The sequence below is a fragment of the Lepidochelys olivacea genome, assembly GCF_965140295.1.
Source record: "Lepidochelys olivacea isolate rLepOli2 genome assembly, chromosome: 2".
NCBI lineage: Eukaryota > Metazoa > Chordata > Testudines > Cheloniidae > Lepidochelys > Lepidochelys olivacea.
Genome location: NC_140412.1, coordinates 265,288,366 through 265,311,381, shown reverse-complemented (window position 1 = coordinate 265,311,381; position 23,016 = coordinate 265,288,366). Strand labels below are relative to the sequence as shown.

General features: G+C 47.7%; 1 long non-coding RNA gene across 2 annotated transcripts in view; it reads right to left on the bottom strand.

Moving 5' to 3' along the window:
• Positions 1 to 9,372, bottom strand: part of LOC311516945 — a 31,069-nt gene extending 21,697 nt beyond the window's left edge. For both annotated transcript variants that reach the window (XR_014710533.1, XR_014710534.1), the window contains exons 1-2: positions 9,250 to 9,372; positions 2,197 to 2,300 (exon numbers count right to left, since the gene is read on the bottom strand). This is a non-coding gene — a long non-coding RNA (uncharacterized lncRNA). The remainder of the gene's footprint in view (positions 1 to 2,196; positions 2,301 to 9,249) is intronic.
• Positions 9,373 to 23,016: the final 13,644 nt, after the last annotated feature.

Here is a 23,016-nt window from a genome sequence, read left to right as displayed (position 1 = left end):
GGTGAGGCCAGGCAATTTAAAGGTTCCCACAGCTCTAAGCACAAGCCACTTCCCAGACGCAGCTTTGTCCTGGGCATCTTATTTTGTCCTCAATGGCAGCATCGTGTACAAAATGCCCAACCAGGTGAACCACAGAGACAGCTGCAGCAAAACAAGCTACATGGAATTCCTCGTTAGGGGCCAGATGGGAATCCAGATTTCTCACCTGCCTAATCTGCCATCTGTTGACCCTGGTCAATATTCCAAATTGCACCAGTTTAATTTTAAATTGGTTCAGAAAACAAACGTAGTTTAACCGGTTCAATACACAGTGGAAATACACTTAAATTTGAAAACAAAGTGTGGATCATTATAACTAGATTCAAACCAGGTTTATATCCCTTAAATTGATTCCTTACTGGATTAAGCTAAATTAATGTGTGCCAGGTTCCAACGGGTTTAAGAGCATCTACACTGTGTTTTGCACCAGTTTAATTTTACTGGTTTAGAATAAAAAAAGTCTCAGTCCTCAGCTTCAGCGCGCTCCAGGGGCTGGGCCCAGGGTATCTTAAAGACCCTGGTGCTCTGGGATGAAGACCATGATTGAGAACTGCATTGCTCTGGCACAATGAAACATTCTACCAAAACGGGTAAAATTAATCCGTGCAGCAGACAGAGTTTTCTTGGGGCCAGTCCAAGAAAACAAACTCCCCCAGGAACTAGGATCATCCCAAACGTCCCTGTCTTCTGCTCCAAGTGCAAGGGGGCAGGTCTTTGACCTGCCTTCTCTGAGAAACACAGAGCAACGTGTATGGGGGAAATGTCTAATCACTGCAGGCCTGCACCCTTGTGGCTGTGTGTGGCCTAGTGGCCTTTCTCCTCCTTTGATGTCCCCTGTTGACAGCCACCCAGCCCTCGTGGGCTACCTCTTCCTATGAGCTGCCCTCCCCGCCCCCCCGGTCACTTTTAGTGCTTCCCCCTTCAGGGAAAGCAGGGTCCAACACACCACTGGTCTTGGCGGTGACACGCCAGAGTTTAGGTCCAACTCCAGGCTTTTGGGGCCTACCAGCTTTTGGCTCTGGGGTCTTCCTGTTCCTGCCTCGGGTGGGCCAGTACGGGAGCCCAGCCCAGGGAACCTGCATGAAGCAGATGAGGTGTGCTTGTTCAGAACCCCTGCTGTGTCCTTGGCCTGCAGCTAGGCCTTTCTCGCGGTCTCTTCTCCAGCTGACTCTTCTGCAGATCTCAGAACAAAGGGGATCGAAATTAGTTGATAAACAGAAAGGTCCTGCACTGGGCCTATCTGCCTCCAGTCAGCTCTGACACTTAAGGGTCTTTAGTCTGGCTCTCACCCCAGCTGATCCTTCCTTCCAGGCAGCTTCAAGGCAGCCTCTAGTTACGGTTCTAGCCGCAGCCAGGTCCTCCTTCACTGGCTGGCTCAAGAGGCGCATTTCCTTTCCCAGTCGGCCACCAGTGAGCGGGTCTTTTCCCTTTTTATCTCTGCACCTCCCCCTGGCTTGATCTTGCACAAATATAATAGGGTGGAACTGATTGGGCCCAAAGGCTCTCATTAACCCCTTCTTGTTCAGCGTTAGGTCTGTGTACCCCATCATATGCATATTTAAAATAAAAACAAAAGCCTACCAAAATAAAACACTCCACTGCACACAAAATGAATGAGACTAACGGGAGAATGAATCACACATGAGAGATGTTAGTCACATTGCTTAATCAGATACTGTGGTGATGTGTGGTATAAAGACCTGTATAGAATAGAAATGACACCTTTAGTTAAACAGGTGCAACGCCGAATATGGACAAGGCCTGAGCTGAACAACCCAGGCACTCTGTTAACAAATGAAGCCAGAACTATGAGAAAGCCAGAGAAGCAAGGAAAGCTTTATGTTTCTCAAGGTGAGGACAGGATTTCATAATGACATCCAAATGTAATTGCCTGGTGTTTCACCCTAGTAATTCATCTGGCTTTGCCAGCTCCCCTGAAAAGCCACCCAGGGTGTGATTTTCATGTCAGTGACAGGAAAAGAGCAAAGAGAGAAATATCTGGGTTGGGTGTTTTGTTTTGTTTTTTGCAGAGAGAGAATAACAGTGAAGAGACAAAGTGAGGTGAGCCGAAAACGGGATGAAACTGACAACCTGAAAAGTCTCTGCAATTAAAAAAAAAAAAAAAATTCCCCCTGACATCGGATGATCGAAACTTACATGCCAGAGAAGGGAAAGGGCTATTAGGTCCAGCTGAGATTCTTCGTCTGCCAATGCAGAATTGTTTGCTATTTTATACTTTATCCAGTCCAGTTTTCAATTTCCTGAGGGGAAAAGCAGAGCACAAGACAGGCATATTTTACACAGACTTGGACTATGCAATTCAACATGTGTGTATGTATCTCTCTCTCTCTGTATATATATATACATATATATAGGCAGGAACTTTGTTTTCCGCTTTCCTCTGTAACATGGAGTGTGGATCGGCTGCGGGGCTCATCAGAGCTTATCTCACCTAATCAACTCCCTCCCTTCTCCTGAGTACTGAAATGCTTTATTCTAACCCACGTTACTGGACTCAATACAGGGGTAACTGGATGAAATGTGATGATGTGTGATACGCAGGTGGTTAGACTAGACGATCTAATGGTTCTTTCTGGCCTTAAATGCTAAGTAACTATGAATACCTTACAGCCAAATCCTCAGCTAGTGTAAATCAGCAGTGGAGCTATACTGATTGACGCCAGCTGAAGAGTCTCCACCATGAAGATCTAACAGCCTAAATGCCCAATCGCGGAAACATTTCTAGGTGTAGAGGCTGCCCTAGGAGGAAACGGGGAGGGATAGCTCAGTGATTTGAGCATTGGCCTGCTAAACCGAGGGTTGTGAGTTCAATCCTTGAGGGGGCCATTTAGGGATCGTGACAAAAATTGGGGATTGGTCCTGCTTTGAGCAGGGGGTTGAACTAGATGACCTCCTGAGGTCCCTTCCAACCCTGATATTCTATGATTCTATGAAAGGTGTAAGAAGGGAGACTCACTCCTTGCAAGATTTCAGTGGGGCACAGTGCAACAGCTTGCAAGAACAGACCCTCAGTTTGCACAGCAGGGGGACATACAGGCCACCGGCAAATATCAGAAGGGTGCTAACGCTTGCCAGTAATAATAAGAATCTGTCAATCATGGGGGGTCTGTGCACAGAGATGGAAACATGAGAAGAAATGTTCGGCGTCAATGAGGCAGAAGGGTTTGGAGAAAGCACAGACAAAGCTCGATTCACACAAGGTGGCAGTGCAGATTGTCAGCAGGGGTTTCATCAGCTGAGAGCTAAAAATATCCAGGTGTGTACAGTCACAAGGAGAGGAAAAAAAACACAGACACAAACTCTGCTGGTGCAACTCCACTGGCTTCAATGCAGCTTTGCCGACTTGCGCCAGCAGAGAATTTGGGCAGTGGGACTTCTCTGGGAGAGTTTCTTGCTCTTTTATTCATCAGGCCAATTATCACCATCTAGTCTGAGCTCTGGTATGACACAGATCATTGCACTTTTCTGGATTCATTCCTGTTTGAACTAAAGCGCAGCTTGTAGAAAAAACATCCAATCTTGATTTTCAAATTTTCATTGATGAAGAATCCTTTGGTAAGGGACCCTTGGTAAATTGTTTCTGTGGTTAATGACCTCGCACCTTATTTCTGGTCTGTATTTGTCCAGCTTCAATTTCCTGCCACTGGCTCTTGTTAGACTTTTGTCTGCTATGTTAATCAGCCTGCTGTTATCAAATTTCTCTTCCTTTTGTAGGTACTTCTAGACTGTAATCAAGTCACCCCTTAACCTTCTCTTTGTTAAGGTAAATAGATTCAGCTCCTTGAGTCTATCACTGTATGGCAGGTTTTACAATCCTTTAATCAGTCTTGAGGCTCTTCTCTGAACCCTCTCCAACTTTCCAACATCCATCTTGAATTGTGGACGACAGAACTGGACGCTGTGTTCCAACAGCTGTTGCATCAATGCCAAACACAGAGGTAATACAACCCCCCTACTCCCACTCCTGTTTGTACATCCAAGGATCACATTAGCCTTTTTGGCCACACTGGACCAGAACTGGATGTGCTGTTCAGTTTATTACCATTTATTTTTCATGTATTTAGACCTTGTAGACCAATTAAAGGTGCCAGATGAATAGCTCAAGAGCCTAGACTCCTCTATGTTCCCACAAGTCAAGTATAGTCTGGGTTAGCTTCGCCTTGCGTTGCCTCTTGATATGCCCTCTCCCTAACCTGGAGGGGACCATATCAAATGACAAAAGAGGGTCGTTGAGTCTCCATGGCCCATTCATTCCATGGCCTCCAAGCCAAGACCATCAAAAAGGAACTCAATTAGTGGTGTTATTATTTGAGATGTGGGCACTTAACCATTGATAGCCACCAACTCATTTGTCATACCAAACAGCCATCAGAGAGTAACAACATACAGTCACTGATGACCTGTACTGGATTTGACCCTGTAACCCAGAATGTTTTGATCATCATTTTTCTTGAGGATCCTTCCAACTGATCATGATTGAGGCTGGAATTGCTTTAGAAAAGAGGTGCTGAGTTTTTGCTCTTTTGTTCTTCTCAGTTCTGGAATACCTTTTGTTCTTGTCTTGCTTTGAGATGATGACCTGCTTTCTTCTGACTCATAGACATATGTTAGTTACCTCCTTGAAGAGTTGATCTCAGAAGCAGCGTGTGTGCAGAATTCCCACTGATTGCAGTGGCAGATCCTGGTCTGGAAAGGTGACAGGACTGGACCGTTTCCCCTTTGGTGTTTAACTTGCAGGCCCGTATTTTCAAACTTTGTTGACAAACGTTATATTTAGGCACCTACATAAGAGTAGCCTGATTTTCAGAAGTGCTGAGCATCCACTCCTCCCCGTGACTTTGACAGGCTCTGTGTATGAGCAGCACCTTTGGAAATCAGGACAATTTCATTTAGGGGACTAAGTTTGGATTTAGGTGACTAACTTTAGACAGCTTTTTAAATGTAATTCGCCACCAAAAGATACAGATAATTCAATGGGAGCTAGGCACATAGGTGTTTTTGACAATCCCAGTCGGTACCTATCAGCAGCTTTTGGTGCCTAAATCTCTTTCAAAATGGAGGCACCGAAATGAAAAGGCCATAGAGAGTTCAGCAACCTGCAGGTCCCATTGCTCTTGTAAGTATTAAAAGAGAGAGGGTGATTAGTACAGAAGATAAGGGTTATCAAGGTAAGGATAACAGCAGAGTTGTGGGATGGAGGAGGTTTGTTAGTAGAACTGGTCAGGAATTTTCCAACTACACGTAGTTTCATCAGAAAATGCCAGTTTGAGGGGGCAAAACATTTTGTCAGACCTGTCGCAGGTTCCAGCAAAACACAGGCAAGTTTCCATCTGGCAACTCCCTGATTGCCTAGTGAGATGCTGGGAGTTTGGATGCCAGGGTCCACAGCTCCCGGAGGAGCCCTGTCATGCAGGGCCGTAACTAGGGCAAGGCAAGAGGGAGTGTGGGGAGAATGACCGGGCTGCAGTGGCAGGTCCCCGGGCAGCGAGCGGGCTGTGACTGGGCTGCGAGAGGCAGGTGCCCCCAGGGGGTGAGTACTGTCGGGAACATCTCATGGCAGCTGGGCTCCTTGGGCGGGGCCGGCTCCTGGGGGTGTCGCTGGCCAGCACCGGGCTCCTTCAGGGCAGAGGCAAGAGTGTGTCAGGGGACAGCTCCAAGCTGTGCCACCCGCCCTTCCTGGGGAGCACCTGGCCATGCAGGGGGAGTCGGCTCAGGGAGCAGGGCAGGTTGGGTTGCTGGGCAGCCAACAAGTGCCCTGGATCCCTCAGTATGTAGACTCAGGGGACTGAACGGGACAGGCAGCTCCCACCAGCTTCAGAGCTACCGACTCCTGACAGGAGGTGACAGTTTTCAAACTGTGGGGTGCATCCCCCTAGCAAGGCAGAAATCTGGGGGGGCCATGTGGCCCTGCATACCCCCCATATGTCACCTCTAGGGGGTGCAAATATGATTGCTCACCCTGAGTGCTAAAATGCTTAGTTACTGCTCTGCTGCCATGAGAACTGTCCCAGGGCTGGGGACCCAGGGGCTACCCTGTTTCCTGCTATGAAGCAGGAGAAGTAGAAGCCCTGTGAGTCTCACTTCTACCCAGAGCTCCAGGACAGACTATGCCAAGATGTCCACACTCCCGGTTGGAGCCTCATCTCTAGCTGAGGCTTGGCTCCAAAGTGAAATCAACCAAAAATGCAAAATGTTATGAACCAAAAATTGTGAGTTTTGGCCAACTCTGGTAATGAGCAGCACAAATTCCCCTCCCTGGAGGAAGACCAGAGGAAACTTATGCTTAGATAAGATCACCCATGATTCTTGAAAAACAAGAAATGTTCAAAATTCACAGCCTAAATTTTGGAGGGGAAGCCGTGGTATAGGGAATTCATTTTGATATCTCCTGAGATTTTCCCAGGCTGAGAGCCTCTCGTCTGATAGAAAACAGATCTCAGAGTTATTTCAGGGATCTTCCCCCTCAAATTCCTGTTGCTCTAGTGTTAGGAAAAGTTTGTGATTTGTTCAAAGGTAGAAGATTAGCTAGATAGCTGGATGGATTGGATAAGAGCATTAAGATTTTGAGATTGTGCAACCTCTAACACTCTCAGATTAAAAGGCTCATTCCAAGCTTTGTAAAATGTAAGCTAACAATTTCTAACTTCCGGTCGCTCGTTCCCAGTTTTACTGCCAAAAAGAAAAATGGGAAAAAAAGACAAAACAACTTTTGCTCTGAGTATTCGCGGGTGATTAACATGATTTGTACGAGGCTCTTTGATTCCACGTCATTATTTGGTTTGGAGCCATTTTTCTTTTTATGAGAAGGCAGCAGAAAATGGGCTTTTTGGCCTCAGCCACCGAGGAGTCCAGGCTCGGACAGCTCAAAGCACAGCAAACACGGAGCCTATTGAAAGAGAGAGCTGGTGAAAAGAAAGCAAGCGGCATTCCAATGAACTCAGACAATTCGCCAATGAGAGTGCAATGTACAAGCCGCAGGAGCTCGCTTGGCTTCAGTGGGTTACCCACACCTTCTCATCTGATAACAAATAGGAACAAGTGCATTTTTTGGGAGCCAAGTGCAAATGCTGGAAGAGAGAATGTCTTTTGAAGCAGCTGGCCCACTTCAGCTTGGACAGAAAGAAGCTTCATGAAGATGCAATGGATGCTTTGAGTCCTGGAAGCAGCAAACATTATTGTCTCAGATCCTTGCAGCAGCCCTGCCTGGCCTCTCACTAGGACTGCTGTGAGGGGAATCCAAACCTCTGTGATTTGGATTCAAGCTCCTGGACCCTGAACTGAGTCCAGCCACTGTTTCAATCTCAGGGTCCCTAGACACACTCCCAGGGTGCAGACCTTCTATCTGGCACCCCCCACTCCCCGAGTCTTGGAACCCGCTGTCTAGCAGCCTATCCCTTCTGGTGCAGCCTATCCCTTCTGGTGGACACTGCAGATGCCCCAGTATGCAAGCACACCCCTCTCCTGGAACTCCACCCTAAAGGTGTGAAGCTTCTGGTTCTATCAGGGGCTGTGCCACCATCAACACACACACACGCTCTTTGTTCAGTCTATCAACTTCATGCTCTTTATAGTTAATCATGGAAAGCACGAGAAAGCACAGATCACACAAACAATAAAACATCCTAAATGCAATGTCCCTCATTACCTCACCCTTCCCTTGGGAGCTCTGGGGGCATCACCTCTGTTCCATCACACATAGGCAGTGGCCTTCCCATTCTTACCTACCCTGCCCTGCAGCAGCTTCCCTCATCATGGTGGTGGAATCTCCATCCTTAGAGGTTTTTAAGGCCTGGCTTGATTTAGTGGGTGTTGGTCCTGCTTTGAGCAGGGGTTTGGACTAGATGACCTCCTGAGATCTCTTCCAACCCTAATATTCTATGGTCTTAATCTGGGGAAAAATGGCTCCTGCCCCCAGTTCCCCCCTCTGAATGTCTTTATAGACTACTGCTTTATAGACCACCTTTGCTATTTTCCTGTTCTGCATCTTGGTAACTTTCCATCACCCCCCACTCCTCCCCGCTTCAGACAAGAGGAGGAAGTGTCTTCTCCCAGGTAGAGCAAACCTATTGTCCCAAGGTGTCTTACTTTGAACAGACAATCATTAAGTGCTGATCATTCACCACTGTCTCTGGCCTGGCAGAGACATGGCAAAACCCTGCTAACTCATGGGGGATCCAAGTGCATGTCGGCTTTCCATGGTACAGTAATTTCTTGATACAATTTCAGAAAATCACCCACAGTTCAGAAGTGGCAGAGTCAGAACCCCCAACTCATTACAGTTATTACTGATAATTATTTGTATTGTGAAATGGCAAGAGGTGTCAGTCAGGGATTCTATTGTGTTCGATGCCGTGCAAATACCTAATAAATAAAAGACGGCCCCTTCCCAGAAGAGCTCACTATCCAAATAGCCAAAGCAGATGCAGGGCAAGGGATGCAACATACAAAGAGGGGTTGATCAGAGACAAAAGTGCTTTATGTACTGTACAGTCTTGCAAGGGTGCTCAACTTCCATTGACTTCTGGGACAGTTCAGTAATGGGTCCCAGATTTTCATGCTGTCACTGCTTTGGGTGTCTATTTGCCACTTTCATTTGGATGGCAAATGAGACCAAATCCTCCCCCAAAAGATGTGAGCTTCCCGGTGTGTCCATCCGTCTTGCCATTTGATCCACAAAGTATCACCTCCATCTTCCACTCAACAGCCCTGACTTCCATCCATCTCCAATGCTGTTGTAAACACACCAGGGATCCATTTTGGCTCCAAATTTAGATTTAGTAAAAAAGTGATCTTTTAAGGCCATAAAATTAAAAAAGAATCTGGTGAAAGAAAAGTTAAAACAATGTAAACACCCCCACGCTTTAATGTTCACAACCCAACCATTGCAGTATTGGGGTTGAACAGGAGAACTAGAAGTGAAAATAACTGGAAACTGACTAGAAACCAGAGCAAAACTGACCAGTCTCTTTTCATCATCCAGGCAGGGAAAAATGGGAACCAAACAACATAAATAATGCAAGCTGTTAAATTTCTGACCATATTTTTTCTTTCAGCTCTCTCTAATTAGGGTGGTCATTCCCCTCTGCTGGCTCCAATTCCATTTTCTAGCCACATTTTTTATTGTTAATTGTCATTATTATAGAAGTGCCCATAGGACCCACCTGAGATCAGGTTAGATTATGAACTCACCAAATCAGTGACTGTCCCGTAGAGTGCTCCTGTAAGTAAATAATAGTCATTAACAGCCTTCTGTGCTAGATGCTGTACACAGAGAGAGAGAGAGAGAGAGAGAGAGAGAGAGAGATACCGCCCCTGCCCTGCAGAGTTCACAATCTAAATACACAAGACAAACAAAGAAAGGATTATTCCTCCTCCCATCCTGCAGATGGGGAACTGAGGCACAGAAAGGGGGAAGGAGTTGCTTAAGGCCACACAGGGAGTCTGTGACAACCATGAATTGAACCCAGCTTCCCTGAGTCCCAGGCCAGGTTCTTAACCACGAGAACATTCCTCCCCTGCTTTGGTTACTCATCGACAGTTCACACGACCATGTATGTTTCTGGCAACAAACTATCTAGTCGTCATGTTTTGGTAGCAAAATATTTGGACAACAGAGCTTCCAAGTAGAATAATTTCCAGTGCAGAAACCAGCTGCAGCCACTATCCCAAGGCCAGTCCAATGGCTATCAATCCTGGATTGTCAAGAGGCCATGTTCTAATCGTTTCCCACTAGGCTGGCCAATGACCGATGAGCTTCCGCTTCAGCTTGCGTAACGTCTGGGCCTGACTTCTAATGGAAAGAAGAGCTGCTTCTGTTTGTTCTGTTCTGAAACGGTGTCTGGAGGCCATCTCTGGGAGAGCCCTGCTCGAGAAAACCACATTTGCATTAGACAGACAACCCAGAAGCACATACACCTGCTCAGCCATAGAGTTTTTCCAGATGCTGACTTTCTTTTTGGCTGGTAAAAATTGCATGCCTGAATCCTCGGACAAATTTTTACAGTCCTGTTTTACTGGCCGTGGCGAAACTCACTTCCGGGCAGTGTGCTCTAGCAACATCTAGAAAGCCATTGTCAGACAAATGTGTTGAACCTCTGGCCTGATCTTTCAGAGATGGAAAGGAGTTTTGCAAGGAATACCCCGGAATAACTATTTCTCTTTGATTGCTAATGTATCTAATTGAATGGCCATCTTCAGCCTTCAGGGCTTCCAGCACACCCCACTGGCCGGGAAGATAACATGGTCTCGTGGATAGAACGTTGGCTTCTGTGTCAGGTGTCCTTGCTTTGCCTCCAGTACTGAAGAAGTCTTGACGCTGTCATTTATTATTTGGATTCTGGTAGCTTCAGCTGAGAGCAAGGTCCTACTGCCTCACTAGCTTAACAATCTAAATTATGGGGGGGGAGGGATAGCTCAGTGGTTTGAGCATTGGCCTGCGAAACCCAGGGTTGTGAGTTCAATCCTTGAGGGGGCCATTTAGGGATCTGGGATAAAAATGGAAGATTGGTCCTGCTCTGAGCAGGGGGTTGGACGAGATGGCCTCCTGAGGTCCCTTCCCGCCCTGATAGTCTATGATTCTAAACAAGACAAAGAGTATGTCCACACTGGGGCATGGAGGTGTAATTTCCAGCTCAGGCAGACACACCTGCACTAGCTGGGGCGGAGCTGGCATGCTAAAAGTAGCAGTGTAGCCATGCCAGCAGGAGCGGTGGGAGCCACTGGAGTACGTAGCCAGGGTTTCAGGTGGGCTCATGCCTAGGGTGATGGTGGCGCACTGCTTCTATTTTTCGTTTCCGAGCTCAATCAAAGCTCGTGCTGGTATGTCTGCCCATGCTGGAAATTTCACCTTCAGCTCCAGTGCAGATGTACTCAAAGAGGCGGGGGAGAAATGAAGGCGCAGAGAGGGGAAGGGATTGCCTAAGTGCTTTGTGGCACAGGGCTGGGGTTATTCACATATAGTTGAACATGTGCTTCGGTGCGCTGCTGAATCGGGGCCTCCGTGGCCCATGCAATGTACATCAGGGTCCCAGAAAAGTCAGGGAGAGGTACCTTTGTGCTCACAACCACCTGTCTCATGTGCGGAGAACTGTGGCAAACACGGCTTTGAAATCCAGGCCCGCTATGCACGGTTCAGTGTTTCTTGCCCTCTGGCTCTCTGGGGTCCAGCTGTTGAGTTGTAAAATCTCACCCCTGCTCCGTAGGGAAGGAGTATGTTTTCCCAGCATTTGATGCAATTCAATGGAGTTCACCATGCAAATCTGGAAATCACCTCTAGGAGAGATGGTGGTTTCAGGTCATCTTCCCCAAAGTGATTTGTGGAAGCCGTTAGTTTAATATATAAGAACGATTATCCTTTTGGATCTCATTTGTTATGTCCTTGTGATGAAAGGGGAAAAGGGAAACAAACCCTCATTAACTTTATTAACAGAACAGTTAGTGCAAACGGAACCACAGCAAAGGGACAAAATACACAGTCACTCAGTTATGCAAAGCTAGTTAATAAGTCTCCTTGTATTGCATGCATATGGCCGTAGGTAAAAGTGATGCACTTCTGGGTGAATGATTTGTTAACTGCTGTGTCAGTTAGGGACACACACACACACACACACACACACACACCTGTGAGGAATCTAAGTCCCCCAATCTCCTAAGCAAAACCAGCTTAAAAATCGTGATTTTGCCGCACATTTAATAGTCTAAGGCCAGAAAGGAACATTGTGATCATCTAGTCTGACCTCCAGCCTAAAATAGGCCATAGAACAAGGATGTCCAAACTTACTAACCCTCTGAGCCGAATACGACAATCTTCAAAAGACTGAGAGCCAGGACTCCCCTGCTGGGGCTTAGGGCTTCAGACCTGTGGTGGGGTGGTGGGGCTAAGGGCTTCTGCCCTGTGGGTTTGGGGGGTCTCGGGGCTTCAGCCCCGCAGGGTGCGCCTGTCAGTTATGGCTTTATTGAGCCCCGTCAGGCACCTCCCACAGGGCTGATGCCCCAAGAGCCCCCTCCCTGCCGGGCAGAAGCCCCTAGCCCCATCACCTCGCCACAGGTCAGAAGCCGCAAGCTCCCCCAAACAGTATAGTAGGTGGAGAATGGGGGTGTGGGGGGGGGGTGAGAGCCACACTTTAACTGTAAAAGAGCTGCAGTCTGGCTACCCCTGCCGTAGAACGTCCCCAGAATAATTCCGGTTTGAACTAGTGCAGATCTCTTAGGGGGGAAAATTCAATCTCGATTAAAAAACTGCTGGCGATGGAGACTCCACCACAAACCTTGGTGACTTGCTCCAGTGGCTAAGGCAATTGAATGGCTTTTGCACAGAATTCATGCCCCAGAATGCAGCGGGGGGCACTGTGCCGCTGGAGGCTATTGTGTTAGCTCTGAAGAAAACCAGAGGTGCTGACAACTTCTGGTCCTTGCATTTCCTCTGGCAGCTGTCTCAAAAACAGGGGGTAAGTCTCTTCTCCGAGACAAATTCCCACTCTGGTAATTGCATTCTGCCGACCTAAGTTCCTCCTGCAGGATCAGCTGAACATAGTATTTTTCCACTTCTTGTCCTAAACTACTGCATGACTACTGCTTCAATGGCAGCCACATTCCACCCCAGAACTGGCTGCATTCCAGGGGTAAACAAGTGATCCTAATATACTGTAATGTGTGTGTTCTGGCAACCTTCTGAATTAAACTCACTATACAAATGGTTCTGCTATTTGTATTACAGTAGTGGTTAGTGGCCCCAACCAAGCTCAAACCCCCTTTCTACTCGATGCTGTACAAACACACAGTGATGGACTGTCTCTGTCCCAAAGAGCTTCCTCACAAATAGACAAGATCGAAATGGAAAGAGGCACACAGACTTGTGAAGGGACTCATCCATAGTGAGGACTAGAACCCATATCACTTGCGTCACAGAAGAAGAGTGCTAGCAGGAACCTCAAGTAACCATGTGAACTTAAACCGCTATCCTAGCCACAGGACCACACTACTTCAGGATGACCTGTCTCCTGTTTTTTTGCTGTTGATATGATTTGCAAAACTTTGCTTTGGAGGGAAATTAAAATGTGTTGCCTATATTGGAATGTCTCCACATTTGTCATAGAAGTGGTGATGGAATCTCCTTCCTTAGAAGTTTTTAAGCTCAGGCTTGACAAAGCCCTGGCTGGGATGATTTAATTGGGGATCGGTCCTGCTTTGAGCAGGGGATTGGACTAGATGACCTCCTGAGGTCCCTTCCAACCCTGATATTCTAGGATTCTAAGATGGGGTCAAGCTGAAGTAATTATATATTTTCTCTCTCTCTCTCTCTCTCTCTCCCCCCCCCACATATATATACACTCAGCCTTCCAGAAAATGCAGTGTAGGTTTCTCTCATCAATCTCATGGGTCATTAATGATTTTGGTGCCCAAAATGTTCCTGTGAAAATAAAAACGTGAAAGTAGAAACAGTCAGAAATAAATTTTGCAAAAGATATCTATTCTGGGCAGCAGAATCATTAATGACACATGATAGTGGCAAGAAAAACCTACCTTGCCTCTTCTGGAAGGCTGAGTTTGCTTTAATGGCCCAAGACTGGGACTCAAGATACCAGGGTTTGATTTCCCAGCTCTGCCACAAAACTTTGTGTGCGATGTTGACCGGGTCACTTCATTTCCCTGAGTCTCAGTTTCCCATCTGTACAATGAGGATAGTAGCACTACCTACCTCATAGGGGTATGGTGAGGATAAATACATTAAAGACTGTGAGGCGCTGAGATGCTATGGTGAGAGGGGCCAGATAAGCAGCTGGATAGAAGAAATGAAGCAGCAATTCTTTTAACGTGACATTGACCTGGTATCTCTCTATTTTCCCTTCCTCCAGCAGCTATTCCTGCTGCTTCCACGCGGATCTAAGAAAATGACACAGAACAGTGGGACTTTTTGGTGTTAATATATTCTCCCTTTTTCTTAGGACCCCAGTAAAGGGGGGCTAGATGAGCTCTGATCCTCTCTGCTGAGCTGGGCCTTGCAAGGACCAGGACTACTAACACTGTGTGAGTTTCAGTGGCGAAGACTGAGGAGCAGCAGAGCGGGAAAGCGATAGGAGGGTGGCTGAAGGGCAGTGAAGAGACTATGGGATGTGCACAGTAAAGAGCCAACAGAGCTGGGGAGGGGTGGAAAAGAGGCAATGGAGGGGGGAATGGGCAACAGAAGAGCAAGAAGCAGACAAGAAGCAACAGAGAAAGGAGGCAGTTGCCCATCATCTGCCCTGATCTAGCAAGTGGCGTGGGACTTCTGCACCCAGCTAGTCATTCCTCTGCTTCAGTCAGTCCTATCACAGGCGTTCACCAATCTCTGCTGAGCTCTGACAGCTGCTCCTCGGCTCACTTTTGCCCTGGAACTGCCAGTGCTGATCATTTGCCATGGAGACAGGCAGCGAGAGAGGAGACTGTTCCCGGGTTAAGCAGCTCCCCCATCTGGCTGCCAGGATCCATGGGGACGGGTTGGCTGGACTGGAAGGAGGAGAAGCAAAAAAAAAAAGCCCAAATCCCAGTTCTCTCTTCAATCCTGTGGCTGCAACTCAGCAGCCCTGGCATAGACACATGTCACATAGCCAGAGCAGTTCCCTCAGTGCTTGGCCACGTGGGACTGGGATTGCTCCAGGGCTAGATTTCCCAGTTCTCGGAACCCACAATTGGGGCCAGATTTCCCAGTGTCCCCAGTAGATCACATTTCATTAGGAAATATCTCTCTCCCAACAACTGCTACAACAGCAGAATGAAGGTGGTGGGCAGGCTTCAGTTCCGGGCCAAAAACCAGTTCCTTTTAATTTTGTTTGAGAAATGCAAATGTGACATTCTCCTGTGGGTACTGTCAGCTCCCATGCAGACCACAGGCATTACTGGCTCCGAAAGCGGGTGGATGCACAGTGACATTCATTGCTAAAGCTGGAACACGCTCGGAAAGTCGGGTAGCTGCTCGGTTCCATGCAGATCTATTTAAAATTCCAATCAATGGGGGCTGGTTTTTCGGCACTGCTTGTTCCCCATGGTTTCTTTTCATGTCTGAGGTGTTTATTGGATTTTAGGGTTGCACAAACTAAAAGAAACAGCCATCAGTAGCTGATTGGTTTATTTAGTCAAGCCAGGGTTATTTTGGAAAGTCACCACAGCGGGTTTAATTTCCACCTGGCATACACATGTGGAGATGGAAAACTGCTCACTGCATTTTTAACTGGTCTTCGTAGGCCTGTGGTTCTTGGTTATTATTTGCACAGGTGGACTCCTGGGGCTTTGCAGAAATGAGGTGGCTAAATGAGAGATGCAACAGTGCCCCCCTCTCCTATCCATAGAGTTGGGAGTGGGGTGAAGTGGACAGGGGACGTCTAACCGCTCTGTGCCTCAGTTTTCCCTCTTGCCTATTTAGATTTTAAGCTCTTGAGGGCAGAGGATCTCACAAAGGGTATGACTACACTGCCGTGGGGAGGTGTGACTGCATCACATCAACATACCTCAGCTGGCTTTAAACTAGCGAATAATCACCGTGAAATGGTCACAGCACTGGTAGCCGCACGGGCCAGCCTCGCCTGCCCAGGATGCTAGGTATATATTTGAGCGGCCACTGCCCGGCTTCAGTACAGTTGCTACTGGGGCTAGCTTTAATCTCGCTAGATCAGACCCAGCTCAGGTACGTCTACCCAGGCTGCAGTCAGTCCTCCCGATCGCAGTGGCGATGTACCTGACGTGGCTGCACCACGTCTAATGCAAAGGGGTCCTGTTCTTGACTGGGAGTGTTAGATGCTACTGTAATATGCATAATTATACTGAGATCAGTGAGGCAAACGAGACTGAGTTTCAACGTTGGCTTGTCAATATCTGGTTCCGATCACGGTGGAACATAGGAAATTGCCGTCATGGATCAAACTCATGATACAATGAATCCAGTGTCCTGTCTCTGATCGGAGGAAGGTACAGGAACTTTGTACCTTAGGGAAGGGTTCTGTCCCTCACTTTGCCCTATATGCCCCCCAGGCATAGGGGGCATGCCGGGGTGAACCTGGGGAAGGAAGGCATGGAGTCATAGCACATACTGCAATGACCATCCGGGTTTGCACCAGAAGCGTCACTGAGGAGGAGGCTGCCAGAACTGAGAACAGGCCAAGAGCCATTTTAGTCCCACCGCAGCAGCTGCGATCATTAGGGTTGTTACAGGATCATTGATTGTTTATAGATACACTAATGCACAGTGGTCCCCAAACTGTGGGGCATGGAAGAACGTTTGGGGGAGTATGGCAGGGCCTGGGGCCAGCCCCCAGAGGCGTGGGGACGGAGCACCGCTCGGCCCCTCTCTGCCCCCAGCTCTGCTCTGGTCCTGCCCCCAGCTGCGGCCCCGGTCTCAGGTCCTGGTCATGGCTCCGCTTCTGGCCCCAGACCCACCCCCAGCTGTGTCCCTGGCCTTTGCCCCTGGCTCCAGGCCCAAACACAGGCCCAGCCCCAGGCTCGGCCCCTGGCCCCAACCACAACTCCGGAGGCCCACAGCCGTGGCTCCATCCCCCACCATGGCCCGGCTCCCAGGGTGGGCGCGGGCGGGCAGGACATAAAACATTTGGGGACCACTGCTATAGAGCATGTGTGTGTGTGTACGTGTGCATACGCTCTCGAGACCACATACCCGCATGACACAAAATGCAATAAAGCTTCATTTACCTCCCCCTCCCGTCCCCCCCCGGCACTGTAAACCAAACCACCCTGTCCGGCTGGAGACAACTTTATTTGGAACTCAGCCCTGGACAGGTAAGAAGCTGCTTAAGTCAACTTTATGTGACACTGTTTTAAGAGAGTCGCTCTCCTGACTGTAACCACAGCATAAGGAGACAGTTTTCCCAGACTGAACGGGCCCCGCGCTTGTTGTAGACAGCAGGTACTGTTCCCTTCCATGAAGTATTTCTGGAATGTCTCGAAAACACCCAGGGTTGGGTTAAAATAGAGTGCAGGGTTCAATTCACCTGATGCTGCTTGGGCAGGCACATGGTTTGGGGGGAGGCTGGAGGAGGCAGGCAGCCCATGCTGTGCCCATGAGCACACACAGCCGTTTTGAGTCCCTGAAAATTAAACACAGAGGAAAGATCCACAGGGCAGCCAAAGACAGACAAGTGTGTGTGAATTGCTCTGCGGTGAGAGGTCAGCCGGGCGAAAGGTCAGATTGTGCTAATGCCCTGAAGCATATCTCCCGGCCGAGGAGCTGTGTGCATTCTGCAAAGGCAGGGGGCGCTGTTGTTGTCCCCATTTCACAGGGGGAGTTCCTGAATCACGGAGGTGAAGGACAATATTTTCCAAAAAAACAACAAGGAGTCCGGTGGCACCTTAAAGACTAACAGATTTATTTGGGCATAAGCTTTCGTGGGTAAAAACCCCACTTCTTCAGATGCATGGAGTGAAAATTACAGATGCAGGCATTATTATACTGACACAAGAAGAGAAGGGAGTTATCTCACAAGTGGGGAACCAGTGATGACAGGGCCAATTCGATCAGGGTGGATGTGGTCCATTCCCAACAATAGATGAGGAGGTGTCAATTCCAGGAGAGGCCAAGCTGCTTCTGTAGTGAGCCGGCTGCTCCCAGTCCCTGTTCAAACCCAAATTAATGGTGTTAAATTTGCAAATGAATTTTAGTTCTGCTGTTTCTCTTTGAAGTCTGTTTCTGAAGTTCTTTTGTTGCAGGATGGCTACTTTTAAATCTGTTATAGAATGTCCAGGGAGATTGAAGTGTTCTCCTGCTGGCTTTTGTGTGTTACCATTCCTGATGTCTGATTTGTGTCCATTTATTCTTTTCCAAGATGGTTTTGGGATGTCCCCGTATCTGATTTGCAGCGGGGCTGAGCGCTCAGCTTAGCTGCAGTCGGAGGGAGCAGATCAGCTTTTCTCAAGCCCCGGGTGTCTCAAGCAAGGCACCAAATATTTGAGGCACCCTAAATCAGTGGCCACTTTGGAAAGTATTTTGTTTAGCACAAAGTCAGTGGAAAGACCAAGACTAGAACTGCAGATTCTTAGGCCTCTGCGCCTGGCTTGAACCACTAAACTTGCCACCACCGTTCCGCCAACCTGATATATTTACCCAGCATAGTGGGGGTGCTTGCTACGTTCAGAGCTGCCTGGCTTCCCAGGCTCACACCTTGCATGGACGTGTGTAACTAGGGCTGAGTTGTGGGTAGGACTAACAGGCAAGTCATGGTGCCTTCTCGTTGCATAGAGATGCATAGAGTTACCTGTCTTTCTATCTTCCCCATGAAGAGTCATCTGCAACTCTAATGAAATATATAATAACAACAGCTATTTCAGAGACGTCTACCCGGTTATTAGCATCGCGTCACTAAACACCTAGCCCTAGTGGGACCCCCAGGTCAGCATGCGTTGTAAGTAAGCTTAGAACAATTCGATTTGTAGTGATAAATGTCGATAAATGTCCATGTCACTGTACACACGCAAACTGATTTCCATCACTGATATCAACGTTTACAGCTAGGCAAAGTATGAAAAATGCAGCTTGGGACCGACGGGATGATTCGGGGAGGTTTATTTTGGCTTGTGATGTTGATAATTTGCATTTAGACAGTTATAAAGCATTACCTTTTTGAATCTCAGTGTCTGCGGTCATTAATCATTGCCTGACCGCACCGATGTCTGATCCTCCCCAAAGTTCCCACAACTGTGAAAATTTAAATGGATAAAAATTGGAAAAAAAAAAAAAAGCTTAAAACTCAACATCACTATTACCCACTGGAACGATAAATAAATAAATAAATTAAATTCTGCCAAGTCTCATTATGACCCCAGCTGTGCCTGCTAGACAGAGTATATGGGCCAGCAAGAAAGAGGGGGCTTTTTAGCTCAAAGTGAACGATACCAGCTCATGCTTTCGGCCCTGGAAATCACCAGTTCAGTCCTGCTATGGCAGCCATCGTGGCAGCATTTTGCTGTCCCATCCCATCTTCTTACTAGTCCATGTTCAAAGAGTCCTATGCTATGCCTGCCCTGCCAGCGTCTCTGCTCTACCAGGCATGTTGCTGGTAGCTCATCATGCTAAAAAGAGTAGGGGAGCCATGGCACGCTGGCATGCACTAGCTCCCCCGCCCCCAAGAACGTACCCAGGGTCCCGGCAGGTTTGTATCCGGGGTGGTTAGCCCCGTGCAGCTGCCCGATTAACTGCGGCTACATGACTATGTTTAACATGCTCGCTCAGATCAGAGACAGCCCGAGTATTTCCGTGTGAGCTGGGAATCACACCCATCGCTCACCGTGTAGCAATAGCCATCGATCCTACCACGGTTAGGTCACATCTAGTCCAGTCCCGGGGCCCATGCAGGAATGTTCCCCGTTTTTGAGTGTTTCATAATCTTCTCTAGTCAAATGTTCCAAGGGATGGGACTTTACTTGGGAGTCTGTTCCACAGTCTAATACACCTCACTGGCAGGATCATGAGTCAGACTAGGACCTTGTCTACACTTGAAAGTGTAGACAGCTATGCCAGTATAGCTATACCAGCAAAAGACCCCTAGTGAGACACAGCTTGTACTGTATAGCTTAAACCAGTCCCCTAAATGGAGTAAGCTATATCTGCAAAAGAGAGACAAGGTGGGTGAGGTAATATCTTTTATTGGACCAACTTCTGTTGGTGTGAACAGGTCTGCGGTCATGGTCTCAGGTGGTCTCACCCCACCCAGGGATCACGGTCTCAGGCAGTCACCCCATGTGATGGGTGTCCACCCCAGACAGGACTGGAAAGGGTTAAGGAGGCCAGCTAGGCCTATTAAGTCCACAGGCTGCACCTGGGGGGAAAGGTAGGGAGCAGGGAAGTAATTGCAAGCAGATACAACTGTGGAGGAATAGGTGGGGCCTATAAAGCCGGGAAGCTGGCAAGAGACAGGGGCTGCTGCTGGAAAAGGGCAGTCACTCCCTGGAAAGAGAGAGGAGGGTTTGGAGGCTGAAGAGAGGTGTAGGCTGCAGTCTGGGGCATGGCCCCTATTGTGCAAACAGTCAGTCTCTTAACAAAGAGCCCAAAGGAGCGGAGCCCTGCACGACGTGCTGGTTCTTGAAGTGGGCGGTGGTTGGAGAAGGCCCTGCCTGTGGGCCTTACCCACTATGTGGTCCCCTCTTAGGTTTAACCTTTTATCTGGCTCCCTGGAGAAGGGGATTCCTCTCTCCTGCAGCCCGTCTACCACCATTTGCCTGGGCTTCTGAGCTCCTTGTAACCTGCTCCTCCAGTCAGAGCACGCTCGGCAGGCCGAGAGGGGCCCTGCTACATGGGCCCACTATTGCCTTTTAACCCCTTTGGGCCCAGTGTGGGGTTTGTGTACCCCATCACAATTATTGTTAATAATAACAATTGTTTAAAGTCTGCCCATCCTGGTTTCGTTCAGGACTAGCAGGGCAGAGATGCCATGGAGCCTTCTTGAACCCGGTTGTAAAAATGGAAAACAAACAAATTGGAAACACTTTTCCCATGTTTTTAACTGGTTTTGATATTTTGATGAAAAATGTCATTGTTGAAGAACAAAGAAGAAAGCATCTTTCACCATCAAAATTCTGATGAGAAATTACTTTGAGAAAATCAAATGTTGAAAAATTTCAACCAGTTCCGGGATTGATCTTTACCTTTTTTTCCTGGTACTGCATTTGCTTAGCTTGCCAGCTGCTTGGGGGGCAGGGACTGCCTTTTTGTTCTGTGTTTGCACAAGCTGAGCAAAACTTTGTTACAGTATCTGACTGGTGCACCTAGGAGTAACTGCAATACAAATAATACATAATAACTGGCTGATCTGACCCAACAGGAAGCAGGAAGTATCTGAACAATCTGGGAGAGAGGGTCCTCGTGAGAAGTCCAGCTCCTTTTTTCGCAGATAATTCAAATAAGCATCTGAAGTTTTGGGTGCTTATCCAAACCCGTAAGGCTGCACAGTTGTAGTTCAGGTCTCAGTCCTCCTGTGCCCATATGACTGAAGGATCAAGGCCTTGAAACATGCTTTTGGCCCATTGGTTTGTAATCTTTACTAAGGCAAAACTTCCATTAATTTCAATGGAAGTTTTGCCTTAATAAAGAGGAATAAAATCTGAGAAAAGACTTCAGAACCAGTTATTATTATTTATTATACTTCCATAACATGAAAATAGAGTATTTGTAGATAACACTTTCATCCCCAAATTTTCTATGAACATGGTATACAGGAACATTTTTAACAACAGCTAAACTGCACCTATATCTGGGGAGGGGTGCATCCGTTATTTGACACATTGCACAATCACGTAGGTTTTGAAGTGAAGAAGGGTGCTCGCTTGTAAAGAAAGATTCTATATCTAGAAAAAGTGATGGGGGAACCAGCAGAACCTGAATGTAATCCCCCAAACTGAAATTAGCCCAAGGCTTTGGAGTATATACCCTTCCCCTGGCAAGAGAATGCCATGAGCTCTACCATGAGCATGGGTGCTGTAGACCTTGGTTTCACATTTCTTCTGAAAGTCAGCACTTCCAGCAGCATAGAGCTAGAGACATGGCTTAGCACTGACTCAGAGAGCAGGCTGAATAAACTAGCTCTCACCATATTGTAAGAGAATCTAAACCACCATCACTGCTTTGGCCTTTTCTTGGCGGTCTCTCAGCTAAATATTGATTAACCCCGTGTTGTTTGTGAGCTAGAATGATACTGCAGTGCCAGGTGAGATATGCTGAAAGCAAAGATCTAGAGCAGATAGCAACCTATATGTGATCTATCTTAGGCACTTATCTGGCCACATTAGTCTAGTATGGGAGCACCTCACAATCTTTACCGTCTCCACTACCCCCCTGTGAAGTGGGGCAGTGCTATTAACCCCATTTTATAACTGCGGAACTGAGGCACGAAGAGAATAAATGACTTCTTCAAGAACACATCTGTGACAAAAACAGGAATTGAACCAGGTTGCCCAAAATAGCACACTGATCATTGGATCATCTTTCTTCTCAGCGTGCACTTTTGAGACAATATCAATGTATCAGTCACTACCATGAACTAAATAGTAATGAGAACTCTTAGCTTAATTCCTATCAAGTGTTGATCATAAACAGAGATATTTGATGTTCCTGTTTGTCCCTGTTTTGGTTTTATTTAATCAATGAATAATCAGTAGGGCCCTACCAAATTCACGGCCATGAAAAACGTGTCACGGACCATGAAATCTGGTCTCCCCCCGTGAAATCTGGTCTTTTGTGTGCTTTTACCCTGTACTATACAGATTTCACGGGGGGAGACCAGCGTTTCTCAAATTGGGGGTCCTGACCCAAAAGGGAGTTGCAGGGGGGTCACAAGGTTATTTTAGGGTGCTCACAGTATTGCCACTCTTAGTTCTGTGCTGCCTTCAGAGCTGGGTGGCTGGAGAGCGGCAGATGTTGGCTGGGCACCCAGCTCTGAAGGCAGCGCCCTGCCAGCAGCAGCGCAGAAGTAAGGGCGGCCGTACTACTAAGGAAAAGAAGAAAAGGACATAGCTAGCTCTGAACCAAGAGTAGGCTCCCTGGGTTGAAACAGTTGGGACCCCTTACCCCAGGTTCTCATTCTGGCTCTGGGAGAAGAGTGGGGGTCATTACCTGCTCCTGCAAACCCCCTGCCATTTTTTACTTTGAAACTTTTTTTTTCTCCACTCCCCCAAGACCAAGTCCCAGCTCCTGTCTCTAAAGGTCGTCTGTTAACTCTGCTTTTGACTCTAACCCCTGTTGTGCCAAATCATCTTTAACCATCCCTAACTAATTTACAACCCTTCAGCAGCCCTTGCTGAAGCACCAAACTTGATAGATTACTGGCAGCTTCCCATAATGCTGCCCTAACTTCAAACCTCTCACAAGTGGACCGAAGTGCCTCCTTTCCCTGGATGGCATCCAGTCCCCATGGGCAGGGACCTTCTTCTGCTACCCATTTACCAAGGAGGGTAGGCTCCTCAGCGAAACCCCATCCCTCTGGG